The sequence below is a fragment of the Dasypus novemcinctus genome, chromosome 18 (genome assembly GCF_030445035.2).
Source record: "Dasypus novemcinctus isolate mDasNov1 chromosome 18, mDasNov1.1.hap2, whole genome shotgun sequence".
In the NCBI taxonomy this organism is placed as follows: domain Eukaryota; kingdom Metazoa; phylum Chordata; class Mammalia; order Cingulata; family Dasypodidae; genus Dasypus; species Dasypus novemcinctus.
Window position 1 is genome coordinate 15,725,809 of NC_080690.1, and position 23,391 is coordinate 15,749,199.

General features: G+C 45.2%; 1 long non-coding RNA gene and 1 other non-coding gene across 2 annotated transcripts; both read right to left on the reverse strand.

Moving 5' to 3' along the window:
* Positions 1-679: 679 nt before the first annotated feature.
* LOC139436853 (uncharacterized) lies at positions 680-7,843 on the reverse strand. The gene is made up of 2 exons (XR_011646276.1): positions 7,245-7,843; positions 680-6,588 (listed from the first exon to the last, which is right to left on the reverse strand). It is a non-coding gene; the product is annotated as an uncharacterized lncRNA (long non-coding RNA).
* Positions 7,844-11,979: 4,136 nt separating this feature from the next.
* Positions 11,980-12,086, reverse strand: LOC111759515 (U6 spliceosomal RNA). Its single transcript, XR_002793476.1, has one exon. It is a non-coding gene; the product is annotated as a U6 spliceosomal RNA (small nuclear RNA).
* Between the last annotated feature and the right edge of the window lie 11,305 nt (positions 12,087-23,391).

A 23,391-nucleotide genomic window follows, 5' to 3' on the forward strand; every position in this document is an offset into this window, starting at 1 on the left:
TGAGACAGGGGTCCTCTTTCTTTCTTTCAGCTCTGGATAACCAATTCTCCTAGCACCATTTATTCTATGGACGGTTCTGACCCAGCTGGGTGGGCTTGACAGCCTTGTTGAAAATCACTTGACTGTAGATGTGCAATCAATTGAGTTCTTGCTTCTAGTTCTTTTGGGTATATACCTACGAGTGGAATCACTGAGAATTTTTTAAAAAATGTGTATTATGGTAACATATACACAACACAAAATTCCTCATTTTAACCACTTGCATGTGTATAATTTAGCGATCTAGATTATATTCACAATATTGTGCCGTCAGGACCATCTGTTACCAAATGTATGACTTTTGCAATTTAAAAAAAGAAAGGGCGGTGGACTTGGCAGAGTGGTTAGGGCGTCTGTCTACCACATGGGAGGTCCACAGCTCAAACCCCGGGCCTCCTTGACCTGTGTGGAGCTGGCCCATGCGCAGTGCTGATGTGCGCAGGGAGTGCTGTGCCACACGGGGGTGTCCCCCGCGTAGAGGAGTGCGGCTGGGGTTTGTTTAACCCCGACGCTGATGGGGGGGTTTGGAGGGGTCAGCTGGCCGCAAAGGCGTCTGAGGCTGCGGCAGACAGCCTCAGAGGGGCTCTCAAGCGTGGAGGACGCGCGGCGAGGGGAGAAAGAATGCCGCGGAGACCAGGTCTGGTACGCAAGTCCGGTTTATTGCGGAAGGGGACACAGCTTTATAGGGTTAGGGACTGCGTGGAGGGATTTGATAGGTGCGGGTGGGTACTGCTTCCTGATAGGTGATTATAAGCGGTTGCTAGGCAGAGGGCTGGCTGAGAGGTTTGGAATAGGGGAGGGGAAAGGGGGAGTGAGAGCTGGCCGGATGTTGGGCTAGGCGGGAGATAAAAAGGGGGAGGGCAGCGCCGGCCAGCCGTTAGCAGCAAAGGCCTAGTCAGGCGTGGTCACTTTATCTAGGCCCAGTGGGCAGAGGCGGTATCACTTCTTGCCGCACCGTTTGCTACTGTGGCAAGCCAGGCGCCCTTCCTCCCACATTTCCCCCTTTGTTTTTATTAAGCTCCTCCGAAAAGCTTGATTTGAGGAGGGAGGGGGACTGTGCCTGTCTTAGGTCGGGATTGCGCCCAGCCGGGCAATGCCCGTGTCACACAGGTGGCCAGTCTTACCCGTCATGGGGAAGCGCGGCAGCAAAAGGCCGTGTCCCTGCCTTAGGTTGACTGGCGGGCCGATCCCGTTGCCCGTCATTGGCTAACCAGTCCAGCGCCTCGATGGAATGTTGGCGGCCTTAGATAAACAGGGCGGGGGAGGGGAAAGGGTAAGGGTAAAGGGTTAGGATGGGCGGTGAGAAGGGGTAGGGGCAGGGGAGCTGGGGCTCGGGTGCGTTGAGAGGCGGCTGGCCATTTGGGGAGGACGGCAATTAATGGAGACTCTTGGTGCGTCTTCGTCGGTGGTTCGGATTTGCTGGTACCGGACCTGGATGGGCTTACTAAGGACAGAGTTAACTTGATTTTTGACAAGCCGGACAATTCGCCTGATGATCCAGGGTCCTAGGGCTAATAGGAGGACAAGGGTGAGGAGCAGGCCTAGAAAGGGGAGAAAGTAAGAAAGGATTCCATTGGGCAGCCCCCAAGAGAAAGACCATCCGGCTTCACGTTCCTGCTTTCTCTTGTGGAGGCCCTCCCTAACTTGTGCGAGGTTATCTCGAATGAGGCCAGAGTGGTTAGCATAGAAGCAGCATTCTTCTTCTAACGCTGCGCAGAGCCCCCCTCTTTTAGGAGGAGGAGGTCTAGGCCCCTGTGGTTTTGGAGAACGACCTCGGACAGGGAGTTGAGAGATGTTTCAAGGTGGGCCATGGAAGTCTCAAGGCGGGCAATGTCTGCATCGACAGCTTGCCTAAGGGTTGAAAAGGAATTATCTTGGAGGCTGAGAGCTGCAGCTCCAGTGGCTGCGCAGGCAAGACCTAGAAGGGTGGCAATTGTGATGGCGGTGAAGACTTCCTGTTTCTGCTCGTGCTGCGGGGAGCTGAAGTGCTGCCAGGAGTCAAAGAATTGGTTATCAGTATAAAAGAGAACGCGGGGGGCAATGAGTATGAGCACACAGGTGTCGCTGGTGGAGTTAAGGGTTTGAACATTGAGACATGGAGTGAGGCCGGAGGAAGAACATAGCCATTTGGTATTATTAAGGGGAATTAGGAACTTAGCGGCTGCATTAGGGGTGTGAGTTAGGCTGCAGAGGGACTGCATGGAGGGGAGAACCTTGCCGCCGATTCTTATTATACAGAGTCCAGTCTGGGAAACTGATCGGAGGGTGAGTCCTCTTTTTGTTTGGTTCCAATTGCAAGAGGTACCAGTGGAGTCTGGGGAGGCGCGATAGGCGCTGTTGGTAGCTATGGCTTCATAGAAGGGAGCCGCAGCGGAGAAGCAGAGCCAGCAACGTTGTGTAAGGTTGGGCTGGGATAAGTTTAAGGAGATAAATGATGCGTTGAGGAGGGCTACAAGAGGGTTGGGGGGTGGCAGGGTTTGGCGGTGGGGAGGATACCTAGTGATGGAAGGATTTAAGGTGGTAGTGGGAGGAGAAGGAGAAACAGAGGGAGGAGGGGGAGGCCGTGTGTGGGGAGGATTGAGAACTTGATTTGGGCCCACGGCGGCGGATTGTGTGCGGATTGAATTTTTCTTTATAATGAAAAAGGCACCGTAATCATAGTTGCTTATGTAAAGTCGGGCTCCCCAGGTGCGGCCCTGTAGCCAGCCTGCATTTTTAGGGTTTTTGACAGTGAGCGTAATGCTGCTCCAGTAGGGCTTAATGCTGCTCCTGTGACTTTTATCCTTAAAAGAAAGGGAGAGGTAGGGGTCCCTATTGGGAGCTCCCGACCACCCATGGGCCATGGTTTCGCACCCCCAGGAGGGGCAGTAATAGTGCGCTGGGTCATAGCAGCCTCTGGCTGTGGAAGGGCAGATATAGAAGCCTGAGACTTCATGATTATAAGGGCCGTTAAGGCCTGTAAGTGAGCTGTACCAACACCGGTGAGTATTGTGTGTAATGTCTTGAAGGGAACCACCACTGGCGAAAGGAAGGTTGGCGAGATTACATATGTGCACTGTGAAGGAGGGAGCACCCGCAGTAATGTTATTAGCGAGGAGCTTTTCCTGCTGCCAAAGAGAGAGTGTCCAGTTAAAGGGCCGATGGCTTATACTAGCCTGGTCCGTAGTGGAGGGGAGCAGAGCCAACGTGAAAAGCAGAAGAGAGCGTAGATTTTTAGGTTTTTTGTTTGAAGCTAAGGCGTGGACAGCAAGCTGTACTAGCTGTCCAAGGAGGAGGGTGTCATGAGCTAGGTCTGCGGCCATATTTAGCCTCTCCATCTAATGGGCGAGTGCTCTCATCATCCGTCGTTGGAACCTGCTGCTGGCCGGTGGCGGGTTTGACGTTTTTTTTTCGGGGATCCAGAGCGGCTGGGAGGCATTTTCTGGAAAGACACAAGCAAACCCTCTGCCTTGGGTGAGAAGGGGACTGGGTCCCTGCCAATTGTTTGTTTCTGGGTCCTTCCAAAACACCATCGGGGCAACTGTTGGTGCGTAGGAGGGGCCCCAGTGCTTATGGAGGGGGGAAAGACCATTTTTATAAAAGGAGAGGAGGTTGATGTGAATGAGGCAGGCAGTGATAATGTCGCCTGGTTGACTATGTGGGCGTAGATCCTTCTCTTATTGAATTTGCACTTTGAGCTGGCGGTGGATGCATTCTACTATAGCCTGCCCCTGGGGGTTGTATGGAATGCCGAAGTGGTGAGTAATGTTGTAGAGCTGGAGAAATGCAGCGAATGAGGAGCTGCGATACCTAGGCCTATTATTGGTTTTAACATCCCAAGGAACCCCCATGAATAAGATGGCTTGCCGCAATGCTTTAATGCAATGCTTGGCTGTTTCCCCCGGTAAGGGGACAGCGTAGCAAAGGTGAGAAAAGGTGTCGACTGTGACATGGACATACTTGAGGCGCCCAAATGACCGCACATGGGTGACGTCTATTTGCCATTGGGAGTTTGGCTTGAGGCCGCGGGGGTTGACCCCTTGTGGCTGCAACGGTCCAAGCGGCAAGAAGGGGGCGCATGTTTTACAGGCGCGCACCAAATGCTTGCACGTTTCCTTGGGGAGGCCCGGCAAAAGACGTTGAAGTGAGGCTGCTGAAAAGTGGAACTTAGAATGGAGAAGTTTGGCTTGATTGACCAAGTCTCCGACAGTGGCTATTGTATGGGTGGAGACGGTTTGGTCGGCAGCAGAATTACCCATGGCTAGAGGCCCGGGCAGCTCTGAATGGCTGCGAATATGAGAAATGTACTATGGCTGTGTGCGGAGCTTGAGCTCTCACTGCAAGGCACGGAGTGCTTGATCAATGGGCGTGTCACGTGGAAAGAAAACAGCATGGGCAATAACTGAACAAACTTGCAGGGCGTACTGACTATCAGTGAAGATGTTGACGGGCTCATTGCCGTGGTGTTGGAAGGCAGTGAGGATGGCTAGTAGCTCGCCCACCTGAACCGATCCGGGATGGGTTTGGCAGTAAACGGTTGGCAAGTCACGGCTGGGAGAGTAGGCAATATAAGTAAACTTGGTCTTAGAGGCGTCCGTGAAGACAGTAGTGGAGTTGGAGAGAGGCTTGGAGCCAGGGAAAGGGTGGTATAGTGGGGAGAGGGGGAGCCTTGTGAGGCCCTGGAGCAACTTGTGTGTGGGGGGGGTAATGGCAGTCAAAGGTCCCGTGGAAGATTTCTAGAAGAATTTGAGCATGGGGGTTTTCGGAGAAAAGGGCAGTGGTGTGCTTATCAGTAAGGCATACATATTCAGAATCAGAGACAATATTCAAGGACTCTTAAAACATTTGTAAAACTTTAATGGTGGCTCAAAGCTCTGTGCATTGAGCAGATGAATAAGGAGTTGGCTAAACCTGTTCTTTTTGGAAAGTAACACATGCTGTTTTTTTTTTTTTATGCTGCTTTTTCATTACTATTACTATTAGTAAATACTGTACAGGATGGTTGGGCTATGCACATAGCCTTGAAAAGCACTGCAAAAGTTTATTGTTGGGTTCTTACAGATAAAGGAATGCAGTTGGCTTGATTTGTGTAAGACACTAAAGAGAGTCTCAGCAAGTTTTAAAACAAAGTGATAGCAATACAGCTGGACTTCAACTTTTTGCAACAAACTAGCAGTATTTGGGATTGCTGCATACTAGTGTTGTTACTTTAATCTAGATAAAGCTTTCCTTCTTGGAACACCGAGGAAACGATAAGCACAAGAAACATAAGACAGACTCTCTTTGTATACTGACTGAGGATAAGAACTTCTACTAAAACAGATTAATGGTGAGAGGCCTTGAGAAAGAACAAAAATTTTCAACTTTGCATCAGCATACTACCCGACACCAAAGCTTGTAAAATTTTATAGATAGACCCATTACATTTTATTTAACTTTAACTGTAAAAATTCTTTGTCCATTAATCTTCTGCAGTTTTAGCATTCACTCAGGTTTCGTCCTATACTCTACTTTTTCCAATAGTCAATCATTTTATTTCAGGACAAAATTATTTTCTGTTTCCTTAATAATAAAAACACATTCCATATAGCCTACATCAAAGTTATCAAGCAAACCTCTTATAACAATACTGTGAACATTAAACAAGCTTGTTAAAATAATGAACTTTTCTTTAAATACTTAGTAGCATGCAATATTAGAAACAGTTTTCTAGAAGCAAGTTGGCAGGGGAGGCTGGTTGCTGCCAATCTTTCCTGTTATAAAATTACCTTTTATTATTATCATCATCAATTCAGTTTTATATATATTTAAGAATGACCTTTTGGAATTAGCCATTTAATACTTTAATGTAAACAATGCTTTATTAAACCTTTTATTTATAACCATATAGACTATTGAAGACAAATTTTATGTTTATAGAACACATTCCCTTACTTAAAGTTATCACAATACCTTTTACAGCTTGCCATTTGCAAATTAAGTTTCAAGAGTTCATGAAAAATTAGCTATTTTACTTTAGGACATAATACGCCTTTTTGCAAAACTTATTACATTTCAGTTAGCATTTTCACAAACTTTTAACCTTTTTTAATATTCATTTAAGCTTTACATTCTTTATATTATCCTGTGAAGAAAAATAAGTTATTCATTTTAATCTGGGCAAGAACGACCTTTTATGAAGATGTACAGTTAATCTTGTCAATTAAGACTTACGATTTCTATTATTGTAGATATTTTATTAACATTTAAGCTCATGTATTGATATAATAAACTTAAGTGTTAATATAAGTGCTTATTTAATTTTTGGCCATTTGGATAGAGCTCTTTTAAAGATTTCTAGTAATTTATATTTACCATCCGGAGGTATCACAATATACATTGACATTGAAAGAACAGACAAACACAGAACAATCACAACACAGTAACAGAAACATACAGTTTACAATTAATTCATAATTCTTAGTTTCTTAGTATAGCTGCTTTTAAGTTCTCTGTTATATAGCACATTTTAGATTGTACCTTTCAAGATTTTCTCTGGAATCCATGCTGCCTGCAACACGAAAGCCTGTGCTTGGAAACATTCCTATCAGTTATCAGCAATCAGCTAAAATAACTTGAGCAGCAGTTAGGCAGACAATTAGCACACATTTTTGGATAATTACGGTAAGACTATAGTGAGACTTGAAGTTCAGGAGTAAACTATTGATTTAAAACTGAAAATTTCTTTTTAAACCTTGATAAAATTTTTGTACTCATTTTATTATCTTGGTTAAATAAGCCCAATCAGAATTAGCATGGAAATAAAACAAAACACAAATGTTGCCACGTTTTTCTCTCATACCAGTGGATTAATTATATCAGCCTTCACTAGCCCAGAGATACATTGTCATGTAGATAGTAGGGAGCCCAAAGAGTTGTGAAAGGGGGTGGGCGTTTGCTGGAACAGAGTTGATTGCCTTATAAGCTTGTGTGGATTTTCGGGCTTGTGGCTGGCCTTGTTGATAGGCGGGGCCAATTTCAGATAGGTATCAGGGCCCGAGAGATTGGCAGTGGAAAGCTAGGGGTTGAAGGGGACCAGTAGATCCCAGTAAGCCTGGAGTTGCCTGCCCGAAACTTCACATTGGTGGCAGGCTAGTAGGCCAGCAAGCACTCTGACTTGCGGCGCTTGGCGGGAAGATAGACGCCCGCCCATTTTTCTGCCGGGGGCCGATAACGGGGGTCCTTACCTTGAGAGCGCGGCGAAGGGGTGGGAGCGAGGTCCCACGGGGGTGAGGCAGCGGTCACGTCGGACCGGCCCCGGTCCCTGTTCAGGCGCTAGTTGCGGCTGGGGCGGCTTGCACCCCGACGCTGACGGGGGGGTTTGGAGGGGTCAGCTGGCCGCAAAGGCGTCTGAGGCTGCGGCAGACAGCCTCAGAGGGGCTCTCAGGCGTGGAGGACGCGCGGCGAGGGGAGAAAGAATGCCGCGGAGACCAGGTCTGGTACGCAAGTCCGGTTTATTGCGGAAGGGGACACAGCTTTATAGGGTTAGGGACTGCGTGGAGGGATTTGATAGGTGCGGGCGGGTACTGCTTCCTGATAGGTGATTGTAAGTGGTTGCTAGGCAGAGGGCTGGCTGAGAGGTTTGGAATAGGGGAGGGGAAAGGGGGAGTGAGAGCTGGCCGGATGTTGGGCTAGGCGGGAGATAAAAAGGGGGAGGGCAGCGCCGGCCAGCCGTTAGCAGCAAAGGCCTAGTCAGGCGTGGTCACTTTATCTAGGCCCAGTGGGCAGAGGCGGTATCACTTCTTGCCGCACCGTTTGCTACTGTGGCAAGCCGGGCGCCCTTCCTCCCACAGAGGAGCTCCACGTGCAAGGAGTGCGCCCCGTAAGGAGAGCCGCCCAGCGTGAAAGAAAGTTCAGCCTGCCCAAGGAATGGTGCCGCACACATGGAGAGCTGACACAACAAAAAGAAACACAGATTCCCATGCCTCTGACAACAGAAGCAGACAAAGACAACACAGCAAATAGATACAGAACACAGACAACCAGGGTGGGGGGAAGGGGAGAGAAATAAATAAAATAAATCTTTTTTAAAAATGTTATTAAGTGACAAAGGGAGAACTGAACCCAGATCTCTCTGAATGCAGAAAACATATGCTCTTTCTACTTCATCAAACTTTCTCCCTGGAGAGAAACCAAGCTGTCAGGAATAGTCTGTATTCTGAGGAGAAGAAACAGTTGTTAGATGAAAGGTGTTAATTCTGTCTAATGAGCACAGTTCAGCCACTTTCATGGGGAGGAAGGTGCATCATCTTGCATTTTGCCCTTAGTTTTCACCCAGGCAAACATTCTCTAAAAAAGCGGTGATCTTCTGGAAAGGTAATAAGGGGGAGCATTGGTTCCTAATTTACACTCAGCGAGGGATAATTTGATTTTTTTTAATGTAATTTCAGGATTTTACTCTTCCCCCTCACTTAGCAAGGAATGATTTTTTGCTTAACCCTGTCAAATATGTTACAAAAAGCAGTTCCTTGCCTGCAGCTGTCCATGTGATGGGTAAAACACTTAATTGCTTCCTTCCCTTCTGCTGGCACGCAGCCAGCATGCCAGCCGGTGTGTGTCCTATCCCTGCCCCCACCCCGCTCCAGGCCATACATTGAGGGTTTCTCTCCGAAGAGCCCTCTGTGTCCTAGATCACATCGCTGTTCCCCCAGCCATCGTAGGCCTCCCTGGATCAGTAGTCCTTATCCCTGCTGGACTGAGGTGGGGCCTTGGGACTTGTTTGGCATCAAGGAAATGTGACCCTCTTGCCAGAGCTGTAAGAGCCAGTGTGAGATTCCCCAGATTCTCTCTTCCCTGCCTTTGAGATGGTGGATCCACATGTCACGATGGCACTGCTGTTGGCCTGGGTGACTGAATGAAGATGATCAGAGCCCCGGGATGCACACGTAGCTTGAGAAATAAACTTTGCTGTTTTAAGGCATGGGGTTTTGTTACTGCCACATAACCTAGCTTTATCCTAACACCCTTCCCCATGAGCTGGCCCTTGTCCAGCCACCCTAGTGCCAATCCTGAGAGGTGATATCCCCCACCATGCATACAACACTTCCAAGCAATTTATTCACCCTGTTCTGCTAATTCTGGAGAAAAGAACACAATCCTCAATTGCCAGATCACTCAGAAAAGCCTGTGTGACAGTTTGAAGCTTTTTGAGAATCCCAGAAAACATCGTGAAGCTAATCCACTCCTGTGGGTGTGGGACCCTTTAATTGGAATGGATTCAGTTGAGGGGCCTTTTAGTGAACTATTTCAGTGAGACATGACCCAGAGTGGGTCTTGGTCCTTTTCCCAGAGTCTGTTATAATCAGAGGCCTGAAAGCAGAGACACATAAGAACATGCTGCAGTGATGGAGAGAAGGAGCCCTGGAGCTCAGAGAGGAACTCAGGAGAGCGGAAGCCACAGACAGAGCAGCCAGAAGATGAAGCAATGAGACCCAGAAGGGAAGCAGATGCCTCCATGTGCCTTGCCACGTGGAAGGAGTCCAGGATCACCAGCAGCCAAACTTTTTGAGTCAGCACCTCTAACAATGCCTTTTGGACATTTTCACAGCCTTGGAACTGCAAACTTTTAACCTAATAAATTCCCATTATAAAAGCCAACCCATTCCTGGTATATTGCTCCCAGCAGCTTTTAGCAAACTAAAACAGCCTCCATCATGACAGACAGAGGTTAAATAAGCAACCAGAAAAAAAAAGAATCTGTGGAAACAGATATACATCAAGCAATAAAAAGGCTTCTGCTAAGTAGAGGATTAAACATTATACATATCTAACTTTCCTTCCTGAGACTTCACTCAATTTATAGGTAAGGAATTAAAGGGATATCAACTCACATGGATGAATAGAATGACAGCCACTACATGAACAGATGAGGGAATTCAACAAATTCTTTGGCGCAGACAAAAAAATGGATGAAAAAAAGTCCCTTTTGTTTAGCAATAAGGGAAACTTGAAAGCGTGAAAAAATATCCCAATACAAAACCAACTCCAAGGCTGGGACATAAAATGCTGTTGAAACTACCAAGGCAGTGAGGAGTTTTAGGGCTAAGCTCTGAGATCCCTGGGAAGGAAGGGAGGAGGCCAGTGCACAGAGATGAACCCAGCATTGGGGCCACTTTTCCCATCTGGAGGCATTGCTACTTGGAAAGTATGCCTGATAAGCTGAGAAGCCAAACAGGAAGTTCAGCATACTTGACTCCCAGCACTGGGGGGAGAAAAACTGGGGACTGGGGACAGCTAAGGAAGAAGGGCCTACTAAGTGCCTGCCAGGCATTGGTTGGGACCCAGAAGAACTACACCATAGGAATAAGAGTGAACCAGAGAGTTCTCACCTCAAAACTTGAGGGATTAAGGTGCTCGTGGATTTCTAGTGCTCCAAATAAATTCCAGATGAATCACAGACCTAAATTAAAAAATTAAAACCATAGCTCACTTGCTCACTCTCAGAGCAGGCAGAGGCAGCTTGGGTAGTGATGGCCAAGATCAAGACCGGGACCTTTGCGGCAAGAAGGCGGAAGAACCACTGAAACAGCCGGATGACCTCCAGGTGGACCTGTGCCAGCTGCACGTCACCAAAGTGACAGGCGGCGTGGTGTCTGAGCACCTGAGGATTTGAGGTGTCCGCAAATCCACTGCCTGTGTTCTCACCATCATTAACCACACTCAGAAAGAGAACCTCAAGACATTCTACAAAGACAAGAAGTTCAAGTCCCTGGATCTGCGGCCCAAGAAAACACATGCCAGGTGCCACAGCTCTACAAGCACAAGGAGAACCTGAAGACCAATCCAGAAGAGGGGCCGTGCCCGCTGCAGGAAGTATGCCATCCAGGCCTGAGCATCACGGCAAATATGAAACTAAGCTGGCAAAAGAAAATAAATAAGCAAACAACCAATCGGGGGAAGTGCAACCACGGACAAAGTAAACAATATTGTAGTAACAGAGGAACATGTAACACTGTTATAAAGACAGTGGCTACCAGAGGTTCTGGGAGGAGAGGGAGGGGATACTACGTGAAACATATGGCATTTTTCGGGTACTGGCATTAAGTGTAAACCACAGTGTAAACTATAGACTTTGGTTAGTTCCAATGCTTCAATATTTCATCAGTTATAATAAATGTACCAAACAATTCATCAGTTATAATAAATGTACCAAACAATTGTAAGATGTTATTAATAGGGGAAGATGTGTGTGTAGGGGGTATACAAAGGAATCCCTTATACTGGTTTTTTTTTTCTCATTAAACTTTGTTTTAATGGGTCTCAAAATTCTGTGACAGATTTTTGGTCAAGTTGTTTCCATTTAAAAAGTACTGATTTTAAAAACTAATAACTTGGGAAACGGACTTTGGCCCAGTGGTTAGGGCGTCCGTCTACCATATGGGAGGTCCGCGGTTCAAACCCCGGGCCTCCTTGACCCGTGTGGAGCTGGCCATGCGCAGTGCTGATGCGCGCAAGGAGTGCCGTGCCACGCAAGGGTGTCCCCCGCGTGGGGGAGCCCCACGCGCAAGGAGTGCGCCCGTGAGGAAAGCCGCCCAGCGTGAAAAGAAAGTGCAGCCTGCCCAGGAATGGCGCCGCCCACACTTCCCGTGCGGCTGACGACAACAGAAGCGGACAAAGAAACAAGACGCAGCAAATAGACACCAAGAACAGACAACCAGGGGAGGGGGGGAAATTAAATAAATAAATAAATCTTTAAAAAAAACAAAAACAAAAAACAAAAAAAAAAACTAATAACTTAAAACTGCCACACAAAAACAAATGGTCCACAAAACATTCCTTTCCTTCTGAAGGTTTTACGGTGCATTGTTATCATTAACCAGTCTTTTACTATTAAACTTAAATGGCCAATTAAGACAAACAGTTCTGAGACTTCTTCCACCACTGATTAAGACTGGGGTGGCAGGTGTTGGGGATAACATTCATAAAAATATGGAATGCTTCACGAATTTGCGTGTCATCCTTGCGCAGGGGCCATGCTAATCTTCTCTGTATCGTTCCAATTTTAGTATATGTGCTGCCGAAGCGAGCACACTTATACTTTCAATGTAAATTTTCTGTAATCTAAAACATCTTTAAAAATAAAGTTTATTATTAAAAAGATGAAATAAACAAATAAACAAATTTAAAAGAAAAAAACTTTGGTAAATTATTTTATAACCTGGGAAAAACTTTTCTATTACTCAAAATCCAGAAGGAAAAAAAATCCAGAAGCATTAAAAATGATAGATTACACATTTTTAATTGCATAGAAAAGCACACTATAAATAAAGGCAAGAAACATAAGATAACTGGAAGAAAATACTTGCAATTATATTACAGACAGAAAACTAATCTCCCTAATTTAAACCAAAAAGCCAAGAGCATAAAGGGCAAAATATATGTGCAGACACCTCATAGAAATAGAAAAGCAAAATCCTTTAAATATATGGAAATATGTTAAACCTTATTTACAATCAGAGATAAGCACATTAAAACTACAACAGAATATCATTTCTCTCCTATCAAATAAATCTACACAGATGGTGGAGAACAAAATAGTGCAATTATCTATGAGAGGGATTTTGGCAGTTTCTAACAAAACTGCATATACATTTACTCCTTCACCTAGAAATCCCACTTGCGCCCATTATCATTAAGCCACGTCTCTTAGCTCCAGACACACCCTACCAGACTCAGTTCTGTGATGCAAACTGGGACTCTGCAAACCACTTTTCTGCTCTGCAAACCGGCTCCATGCCAAACTCTGCCAGCAAGGGGCGCGAGTGGAAGCCTGCAAGGCAGGAGAAAGGGACATGCTTCTGTTTGCTCTCTCTTCCTATTTTGCTTCTAGTTTCCCCAGGCAGTGCTTCTTCACTCTAAAAGTGGAGATTTATTCCACTTTGTAGTTGTTTAACATTCGCAGAACAAGTTTCACTGTCCCACTTCAGAGATACCAGCACCGGCCAGCTGGTGCCCCCTTCCCCAGGGGTCAGGGTCCTAGGACCATGGGGCCCCCTTTCTTAGCTTTTAAGTTTTACAGATTCCAGGTCTTGTTCCCCCAAGTCAAGGGCGGGCAGCTGCTCTCTGTAATCGCTACCTCATGGGACATCAAGTGTTCTCTTTAAAGCTAAGCCTTTTCCATTCCTCAGGACCTAGTTTACCATTCTTTACAGTACATTCTCTCTGTTGAAATACCTGGCTTGGCTTCTGTCTCCTGACTGGCCTCTGACTGGACCCTGACTGCTACGGCACGTTGGGAAGCTACCCTGAAGAATGAGTTCTCCCCGAACAAAACAGTGTATTCACCGTGGCATTATTTGTAATAGTAAATGATTGGAAAGAACCCAAACGTCCATCATTAGGAGACAGGGACTAAATTATGGTACATCCTCTCAATGTGCAACCTTAAAAAATTATCAGGGCACCCCCTCCCGCCCCACACACACTTTTCTTCTTTCTCCTCTCAAAACCCAGCACAAGCCTGCACTTAACTCACGCTCAACATCTCTAACATTCAGGTGTAATTTACATAAATGCACAGGTCAGTCTGGGAAAATGCAGACACCCAAGCCTTTTCAAAATATGGAATATTTCTATTATCCCAAAAGGTTCCCTCATGCTCCTTCCCAATCAGTCCTGTCCCCCACCCCACCCCCAACACACACACAAACACAACTACTGCTCTGGATTCTATCAACATGAATTAGTTTTACCTTGTCTAGGATTTCATCTAAATGGAATCATTTAGGAGGAATTAATTAAAAGAAAGAGTCGAGAAAACTTGAACCAATGAGAAAAGAAGCTCTTCTATTCACCTAAGCTAGACCTAAGTCTCCAGGAAAGCATCCATAACACTGAATTCTAAGACCTACCATTTCTCACAACTTATTAATGATGTTCCATTACAAAAGGATTCTGAAGTCAAACTAACCAGTACAGATACAGAACAGAAACAGGAATAGGAAGAACAGAACAAGAAACTATTTATTCGACATTTTGTGCTGGCTTTGTTCTAGAAGCTGGGGATTCAGTGATGACAAAACAAAATCCACGCCTCCAATGAAGCTTACTCTGTTGTGGAATACAGGAAATGAATACTAGTTATGCCTCAAGTAATTATTCATTCATCAAACATTAAAGAAATGAATGAATTCCCCCTTTGTGCCAAATGGATACAAAGAGAAAGAAGACAAAACCCCTGTTATGGGGAAGCCGACAAGATAGTGGAGGAAGCAGACAAGAAAAAAATGACAAAATAGCATTTCCACTCAGGCAGGCTTGCTCCAGCCACTTTCTTCCCCTGCTCAGTAAATGGCCACTCCATTCTACCACCTTCCCAGACTAAATATCTTAGAGTCTTTGAACATCCTTTTTTTTTCGTAACTCATATCCAAACCATCAGCAAATTCCTTTCCCTTCCATCCAAATAAATATAATTTTAAAATTAAAAAAAAAAAAAGATTAAAAAAAAAAAAGTCCAACCACTCCTCACTATAGCCCCTGCTGCCAACCTGGCCAAGCCACCATGCCTTATGTCAGAGCCTCCTGACTGCCTTCCAAGCTTTCTCCCCAGGCATCTGTTCTCACTAGCGCATCCAGAGTAGGTCAAAGGACTTTATTCCTCTGTTCAAAATCTGCCTTTATTCTGCCTCAAGGCATTTGTTAAAGACCTGCCATGTTTTATTATATTCATTTGTTTATTTGTGTATTGTCTCTCTCTCAAATGTAAATTTTTAAGATAAAAAAAAAAAAAAGAATCAGGAAAGACCTCCATATACTACCATGATTATGATTTCCAGTGTGTTAAGGTCCAAAATTATATACATGAAACACATCGGAAATGCATTAAAATGCTTACCTAGAAGAGGAAGGGGAATGAGGTGAAAGGAACAAAGATGGATGTTGAAACTTCTATGAACATTAAAAATACCTAAATAAATATTTGAGCCATGCAAATATTTAAATATTAAAAAATTACATCAGAAGGGGAAAAAAATACGAACCCTGACATTGGTTTCAAAATCCATTTATAAGAAAAAATTTCAATATCCATTTATAATAAAAACTCTTATTCTGAGAATAGATGGGTAAATTTTTAATGTAATAAAAGATGTTAGATGAAATATACATCAAACATTCTAACTAATGTAAAATGTTGAGAGCTTTCTGTTGAGACTGAGAACAAGAAAAGTATGCATACCATCATCTTTTCAATTTAACAATGTACTGGAGGTCCTAACCCATACAGTGCAGTTTAAACAAAAAGACTGCAAAGAAGAAATAAAACCACATTTATTCATGGTTGATATTATGTCCACAGAAAATCCAAAGAACTCTAAAGGTAAATAATTGTAATTATAAAGTGACTTTGGAAGTTTTTTGATTCTTCTCTGTTGACAAAGATTCTATATTCTAGCAACAAACAATTAGAAATTAACTTGTCAAATGTATTTTAAAATTCAGTTTACAAAGCATTAAGAAAATATGAAATATAGAGGAATAAGCAGAAAATTATAAAATATTATATATAGAAATTAAGGAAGATCTAAATATATGGGAGGTATACTGTGCTCATGGATTGGAAGATTTGATATTGGTAACGTCAATTCTCTAGATTGATCTATAGATTTCATGTAATCCCAATAAAAATTCTATCATTTTTTGTACATTGTGTGGAAATTGATAGGCTTATTCTATTTTTTTTAATTATTTATTTTTAAAGATTTATTTTTTATATATTTCTCTCCCCTTCCCTGCACCCCACCCCCCGCCCCAGTTGTCTGCTTTCTGTGTCCGTTTGCCGTGTGTTCCTCTGCATCTGCTTGGATTCTTGTCAGCAGCACTGGGAATCTGTGTCCCTTTTTGTTGCGTCATCTTGCTGCGTCAGCTCTCCGTGTGTGCGGCCCCACTTTTGGGCAGGCTGTGCTTTTTTCGCACTGGGCAGCTCTCCTTAAGGGGCGCACTCCTTGCACGTGGGGCTCCCCTATGCGGGGGACACCCCTGCGTGGCATGGCACTCCTTGCGCACATCAGCACTGCATGTGGGCCAGCTCATCACACGGGTCAGGAGGCCTGGGGTTTGAACCTTGAACCTCCCATGTGGTAGGCGGACACCCTATCCGTTGGGCCAAATGCACTTCCCCGACAGGCTTAGTCTAAAATTTTATTTAGAAGAAGATCAAGGTGGAACAATAATTATTAAGCCAGAGTAAATAATTCCCTATAATACCAGGGGATACACAAGGATACAGTCCATCCCCCCACCACCACTGTTGGAACAAAATAGTGAACCTAGAAACAGACCCAAACATACGTATGGACAGCTGAATCAAGGCAAAAATGTCTTTGCAAATCAGTGGGTAAAGGATAGTCTTTTATATAAATGGTGCTAGGACAATTTGATGTTCATATGAAAAATAAAAAAAAAACAAAAACAAAACAGAACAGAACTTGACCCATACCTAATAACACATGCAAAAATCAACTCCAGATAGATAACGGACCTAAACATTAAAGACAAATAAAAGCTTTTAGAAAATAGTATAGGAGCTATAGGAGACGAGCTTCATAATTTCTTAAACAGGTCACAAAAAACACAAACTATAAAATAAACAATTGATAAATTGGGCTACATTAAAATTAAGAATTTCTGTTCATCAAAAGACACTATTAAGACAGTGAGAAGACAAGGCACAGAGTGGAAAAAAATATTTGCAACACATATGACTGACAAAAGACTCTTACACATAATATATATTTTAAAGCATTTATAAATCATCAAGAAAAAGAGAAGCAACCTAGTAGAAAAATAGGCGAAAGACCTGAATAGGCACTTCATGAAAAATGATACCCAAATGATCAAAAAAACATATAGGTGCTTAATTGTCTTTGTAATCAGTGCAAATTAAAACGAAAATGATTTATCATCACATACTCATCACAATGACTAAGATTTAAAAGATTTATACCATCACATGTTGGCAAGGATGTGAAGCAACTGGAATTTCTGGGAGACTGTTAATTGGTAGAACCACTTTGGAAAGGAACTTGAAGATTCATATGCCCTGTGAACTAACAATTGCCCTGTCTTATTGTTAGAGAAATGGTGCTCACTGGGACATGGAGACTGATGATTGGACGTAGAAAGTTTACTGGGAAGCTCTCCCAATGGAGTGGGCCTGAAGAGAGAATTCAGCCCACTCCTGGAGGGTGGTGGATAGGATGTTACACAGTATACCAGTAGGTGAGTACAGCCTGGGGCCAAATGGCTAGGGAGAAGAGGCCTAGGAGGTCTTGGAATGCAGGAGGGATCGGTGGTTCCTGCGCCCAGAGTGGGTGAAGGCCCTTATCTGCTCCACATTGTTTGTTCTTGGGAGGGGATGGGCTCCCTCCTAACCTATAGGCTGATTGCTCAGCCAGTCGGAATGGAGTCACAGCCTGATGACTATTTAATCATTGCAAACCTTGTAAGTGGGAACCTCTAACACACACACACATGTATATATATAATATTGTGATGGTTGGGCTATTGTGTCAGCTCAGCCAGGTAATTGTGCCCAGTTGTTTGGTCAAGCAAGCACCGGGCTAACTATAATACAAGGCATTTATGGACTTTAGTCACCACTGACTTTGCAGTGGTAAATCATAGATGGCAATCCCCCTGATTGATGTAATGGTAATAAGCTATCAGCAATGAGTGATGCTTTATCCAATCAGTTGAATGCCTTAAAAGAGGAAGTGATTCCAGCATTGAGGGAGAATTTCCCAGCTCCTCTTTGAACAGCCAACAACTCCCAGAACTCGTGAAGAACCTTCACTGGACTTTCATTGGAGCCCCTGGTTACAGCCTGCTTGTGGAACCCGGACTTGTGCATCCCCATGGCTGCATGAGAGACTCTTATAGAATCGCATACTATTGACAGATATCTCTTGTTGATTCTGTTTCTCTAGAGAACCCTGACTAATACAAATATATTACATATACTGTTGCCTTTCTACCCAACAGAAAAGGTATCTATATGTACCAGAAGATGTCAACAAGAATGTTCACAGCAGGAATATTCATAATAGCACCAAACCAGAAACAATCCAAATATCCAGCTATATCCCGAGGGACATAGAAACATATCTCATACAACAATGAAAATGAATAAAATTGCAGCTACACACAATGTGGATCTCACAAATTTAACATTGAATGAAAAAAGGGACACACACACACATACTACATGATTCCACTTACATAAAATTGCAAAGAGGAAACACTAAGCCATAGTGTTTAGAGATGAATATGTAAACATATCCCTATCATCTCTGATTCCATGATAAAGGTACACAGGAAAGCAAGGAGGCAATGCCCTCAGGCTGTCAGGATAATGGTCCCCTTTAGGGAGAGGAAGGGGGTTGTGCTGGGCCAGACGGGTAGAAGCAGGTGTGGCTTCTGGGCTGCTTGGACAACCTGGGTAGGGGTGGCATGGGTGTTGATCTTCAAATAATTCATTAAGCTGTAATTTTTTTTCATGTATTTTTATGCTCTTTTCTTTATATACACTGTAGCTTACAATAAAAAATATTTTTAAAAATTACTTTTTAGGGAAAAGTGGATGGGGCTCAAGCAATTGAGCTCCTGCCTACCACATGGGAGGTCCCAGGTTCAGTTCCTGGTGCCTCTTGGAGAAGATGAGCAAGACAGCAGATTGGCACAGTGACCTGATGCAACAAGGAGATACAAAAAGGAAACACAATGAGAGGAACAACAAAGCAATTGAGCGCCACTGTCCCACATGGGAGGCCCCAGGTTTGGTTACCAGTGCCTCCTAAAGAGAAGACAAGCAGATGCAGAGAGCACACAGCGAATGGACACAGAGAGCAGAATGCGAGCACAAAAAATGAGGTGGAAGGAATAAATGAATAAAATAAATCTTTAAAAAATTAGTTTTTAAAAAATGCATTAGTGTCAGGGATACCAATGTCTATGAGGAACTCTGTGGTGGCTGTCCTCTCTAAGTCAGAGATCAGAGTGGGGGATGCTGCATTCCAGTTGGTTCCTTGATCTCACTGAGAATAATGAGATCTCAGCTTGATAAAGTCCAGAAAAAAGTGCCTAACTGCCCAAGATAAGGCAGGCACATTTACCCTAAGTCAAGGTATGGTAATTAGAATTTTGCCCTACAAGAATTTGGGGCAATAGCTAATTGATTATAGGGGTCCCCAGAAATGAAATAGTCGGTGGGCAGCCTACTAAGGTACTGCTGGATGTCTACAGGAGGAAATATTCTAGGTGTGCTGAGAAGAAACCTAATGAACTGCATGCAGTGATGGGGATTCACAGCATCTCACCCAGGTCCTGGGCCTAAATCAGTTCATGGAGCCCCTTCTTCGAAGGGACACCAGGTTCTTTGAGGAGCGATCCTCTGCCAGGTGTACATGTGAATCATCCCCAAACCTTTTTCAGAGGGATTTGTGCCTATTTACTGGAGTGAGGACCACTGGGGAAAGGGAAATATCCAGACTTCCAGGGACTATTAGATTCTGGCTCTAAGACCTGAATCCCTGTGTGGCCCACCAATCAGAGTAAGAGCTTACACGGGACAAATGATAGATGGAGTCTTGGTCCAAGCCCACTTAACAGCGGGTTCAGTGAGACCACAGACCCATCTTAAGATAAATTCCTCAATCCCAGGAGGGTGTCCATGGAGGGAGGGTTATAATGGGAAGGCCAAATGGAAGCCCTTGGAACTGCCCTTCACCTCATCCCCAAGATAGTTATGTCAGAAGTCAATATCAGGGAAGCGGACATGGCTCAACTGATAGAGCACCTGCCTATCATATGGAGGGTCCAGGGTTTGATCCCCAGGGCCTCCTGACCTGTGTGGTAAACTGGCCCATGCACGGTGCTGCTGCCCACAAGAACTGCCATGCCATGCAGGGACACCCCTGCATAGGGGTACCCCATGTGCAAGGTGTGCACCCCTCAAGGAGAGCCGCCCCATGTGAAAAAAAAGCAGAGCCTACCCAGGAATGGCACCGCACACACGGAGAGCTGACGCAGCAAGACAATGTAACAAAAAAGAGATGCAGATTCCCAGTGCCGCCTGATAATGCAAGCGAATGCAGAAGAACACACAGCGAATGGACACAGAGAGCAGACAATGGGGGGGAAGGGGAGAGAAATAAATAAAATAAATCTTAAAAAAAACAAAAAGTCAATATCACATCCCTGGAGGACTTGAAGATATTGGTGACATGACCAAAACCTGAGTAATGCAGGGGTGGGTGATTTCTACTTCACCTTTTTACTCCCCTGTTTATTTGGTATAAAAGCATGTGGGGGAAGCAGATGTTGCTTAACTGATAGAGTGTCCATCTACCATATGGAGGGTCCAGGGTTCAATCCCCAGGGCCTCCTGAGCCGTGGCCCATGCGCAGTGCTGCCGTGCACAAGGAGTGCCATGCCATGCAGGGGAGCCACCACACAAGGGTGCCCCACATGCAAGAAGTGCACCCTGCAAGGAGAGCCGTCCCGCATGAAAAAAGCGCAGCCTGCCCAGGAGTGGTGCTGCACACACATAGAGCTGATGCAGCAAGATGACACTACAAAAAAGAGATGCACTTTCCCAGTGCTGCCAGATAATGCAAGTGGACGCAGAACACACAGCGAATGGACACAGAGAGCAGACAACAGGCAGGTGGGGGTGTGGGGAGGGGAGAGAAATAAATAAAACAGATCTTTAAAAAACCCACAAAAAACAACAACAAAAAACAAATCTATGCCCTTAAAAAAAAAAAGCAGGTGGGTCATGGAGAACAATAGATTACCACAAACCCAATCAAGAGGCAATGTCAACTTGTGTTTCCAGATGTGGTATCTTTATCAGATCAAAGCAATAGACTGGCCAACATGGGGGAAAAAAAGACAATACTTGGTAGGACTCTTCAGATTATGGAAGAAAGATGTACAACATTTCGGTATGCTGCTCCAACCAATTAGAGTAATCCATAAGGCAACCAGTTTAGAATAAGGTGTAGGACAAGAAATGGCCTTGCATCAGGTCTGTGCTGTGCTGCCCACTGTCCAGCCCCTTGGACCTTGAGACCCAGCCAACCAAATAGTATTCAAAGTGTCTAAATGCTACTGGAAGAGAAAGGGATATATGGAGTCTCTGGCAACCCCAGATAGAAGAAATGCAGTCCAGACTCCTGGGGTTTTAGAATAAGACCAATGCCTTCCTCCGTCAAAAGATACTCTCCATTTGTAACGGCAACTCCAGGCTTGCTCATGGGCACTGGTAGAGACTGACTCATGAGATACCAAGTGACCATGGAATCTAAGTGGTCCATCATGAAATAGATGTTATCTGAGCCACCAAACAATAAAGCCAGTTGTTCATGGTGGCATCCCATTGTATAATTAGAAAGAGGCTCCAGCAGGTCCTGAAAGCCCAAGTAAACTGCCTGAGCAGATGCCTTGGACCACCACGGTGGTCTGTTCCCACCACTCAGCCACTTTCCTCTCAACCCACACCGAGAGCAGGGTGGGAAGAAGTTTTACAGGCCTTCTTCAGAAGGGAGGAAAAGCCCTCTCCTGGTTCAAGCTGGATCTGCAGTCTCCATCCTGCAGGCCACTTAGGAGCAGGAAAACCATCCTGGTGGCCATAGCTTTGGTGGTACTCAGGGTTGGGACACCTCGGACCGGGGAAGAAAGGGGTCGGGTTGCTGGTGGTGTTGGTAGGATCAGGGGGACCTGTGGGCCAGGCTAAGGGGGAATAAAGAGCCTCAAAGGTTATTTTGGAATCAGGGTACAACTTTCTTCTTTAAAGAAACCTCAAATACTTCAGAGATTTTTGAGGTCAAATAGTGAAGTCAATTCCTCCAAGGGAACCAGGACTGGGCTGTGGGCTCTACCCACAACCTCCCTCAACCTCGCCAAGCACAGCTGACCCCGTCCTCACTTGGGCTCCAGCCTGTGTGGTCACAGCCACGCTAAGCCACCAGTGGCCGTGCTCCTCAGCCACAGAGACAATCTGAGTATTCCTTAAGGGTCAAGCACAGTGCAGGGCGCAGAGCCTCCAGGAAATGTTACGGCAAGAATACGCTACAACCTAGTATTTTGAGCACACTTAGTAACCCCAGGTAATCATCTCTGAGGGCCTGTCACTTCTTTACCTGGTTCCTGACACCAAGTTCAGATATCCCCAACCTAGGCCTAAACTCAGGCACAGAGACCTGGCCTCAGGGAGCCAGCACTCACCCTCCCTTTCCCCCTTATCCTTCCACTTCCTCCTCATCTTCCTTTTCAAACCATCAACGTTAAACCCATGAAGTAGCCCTGAGGTCCATAAGCTGTGCCCCCAAGCAGCATGTAGAGGCCCCTGAGGCCTCCCCAGCACCTGAGCTTGGACTCTTTCCGGGCTTTAGCGGAAAAGGTCAGACTCGATCTCTGCCTGCTCCCACCCCACCCTCATCCTTTCCTTAGCTGGTCAGGGAAGGTAATGGAGAAACTTTGGGGTCAGCCACCACCACTCTTCCTGTCCTACACACACACTCCTAATACTGAGAGATTCCATGTGTCCTCCTAGGCTGTGCTTTCCCACTGTGGGGAAGGTCCAAGGAGAGAAGGTTCCCGCCAGTTCCCCCAGCTTCTCTTGCTGCTGTTAACAATTGCAAAGCTGGGCCTAGTCTTACTGGAACTAACAGACTAGGCTTGACCTAGGACAAGCCAGTTTCCAACCCGTTAATAACACCACTTTAACTGGGCTTCAAAGAATGGCTTGGGGCTATGTGCCTTATGCTGAGCTCCTGAGTCCCCAGTGCTCTTCATTTGCCCAGTATTTTTCAAAGAGGACACCCACTTCTCCCCTGCAGTACAATAGTCTCTTACCTGTGTCCCTCCTGAGGAACTAAAGCAGATACCACTGAAAGCATGAAAGATGGCAGTGGCTGGCAGAGGTGACCAAAGGTGGAACTTCATCTGCTACCAGCAGCTTTCCCAAAGGTTGTCCCCTTCTGTCTAGCAACTGCAGGCAACATGTGAGCTCCTCTTGTGGCATGGGAGGAGGAATCGGGGGTGGATATAGCAGGGACCTTGCAAACATGGGGAAAACCTGCCCTGGATGTAGTCACCCCCACTGTCCCCTCTCTCCCCTGGCCTGGATGACCAAGCTTGTGACGCCCCAATGCACCAGAGACCTTGACTGTAAAGCATTTGTGAAGAGAGGCCAAAGTGGTTACAGAAGGATGGCCACTGTGGGAAGTCACTGCCAGAAATTCTTCCCAATTAATTCTTTTGGAGAAAACTGAAGAGAGGAACTAATTGATTTTTAAGGCGAAGACTTTGGGAACTTTGGGGAATAGGGCC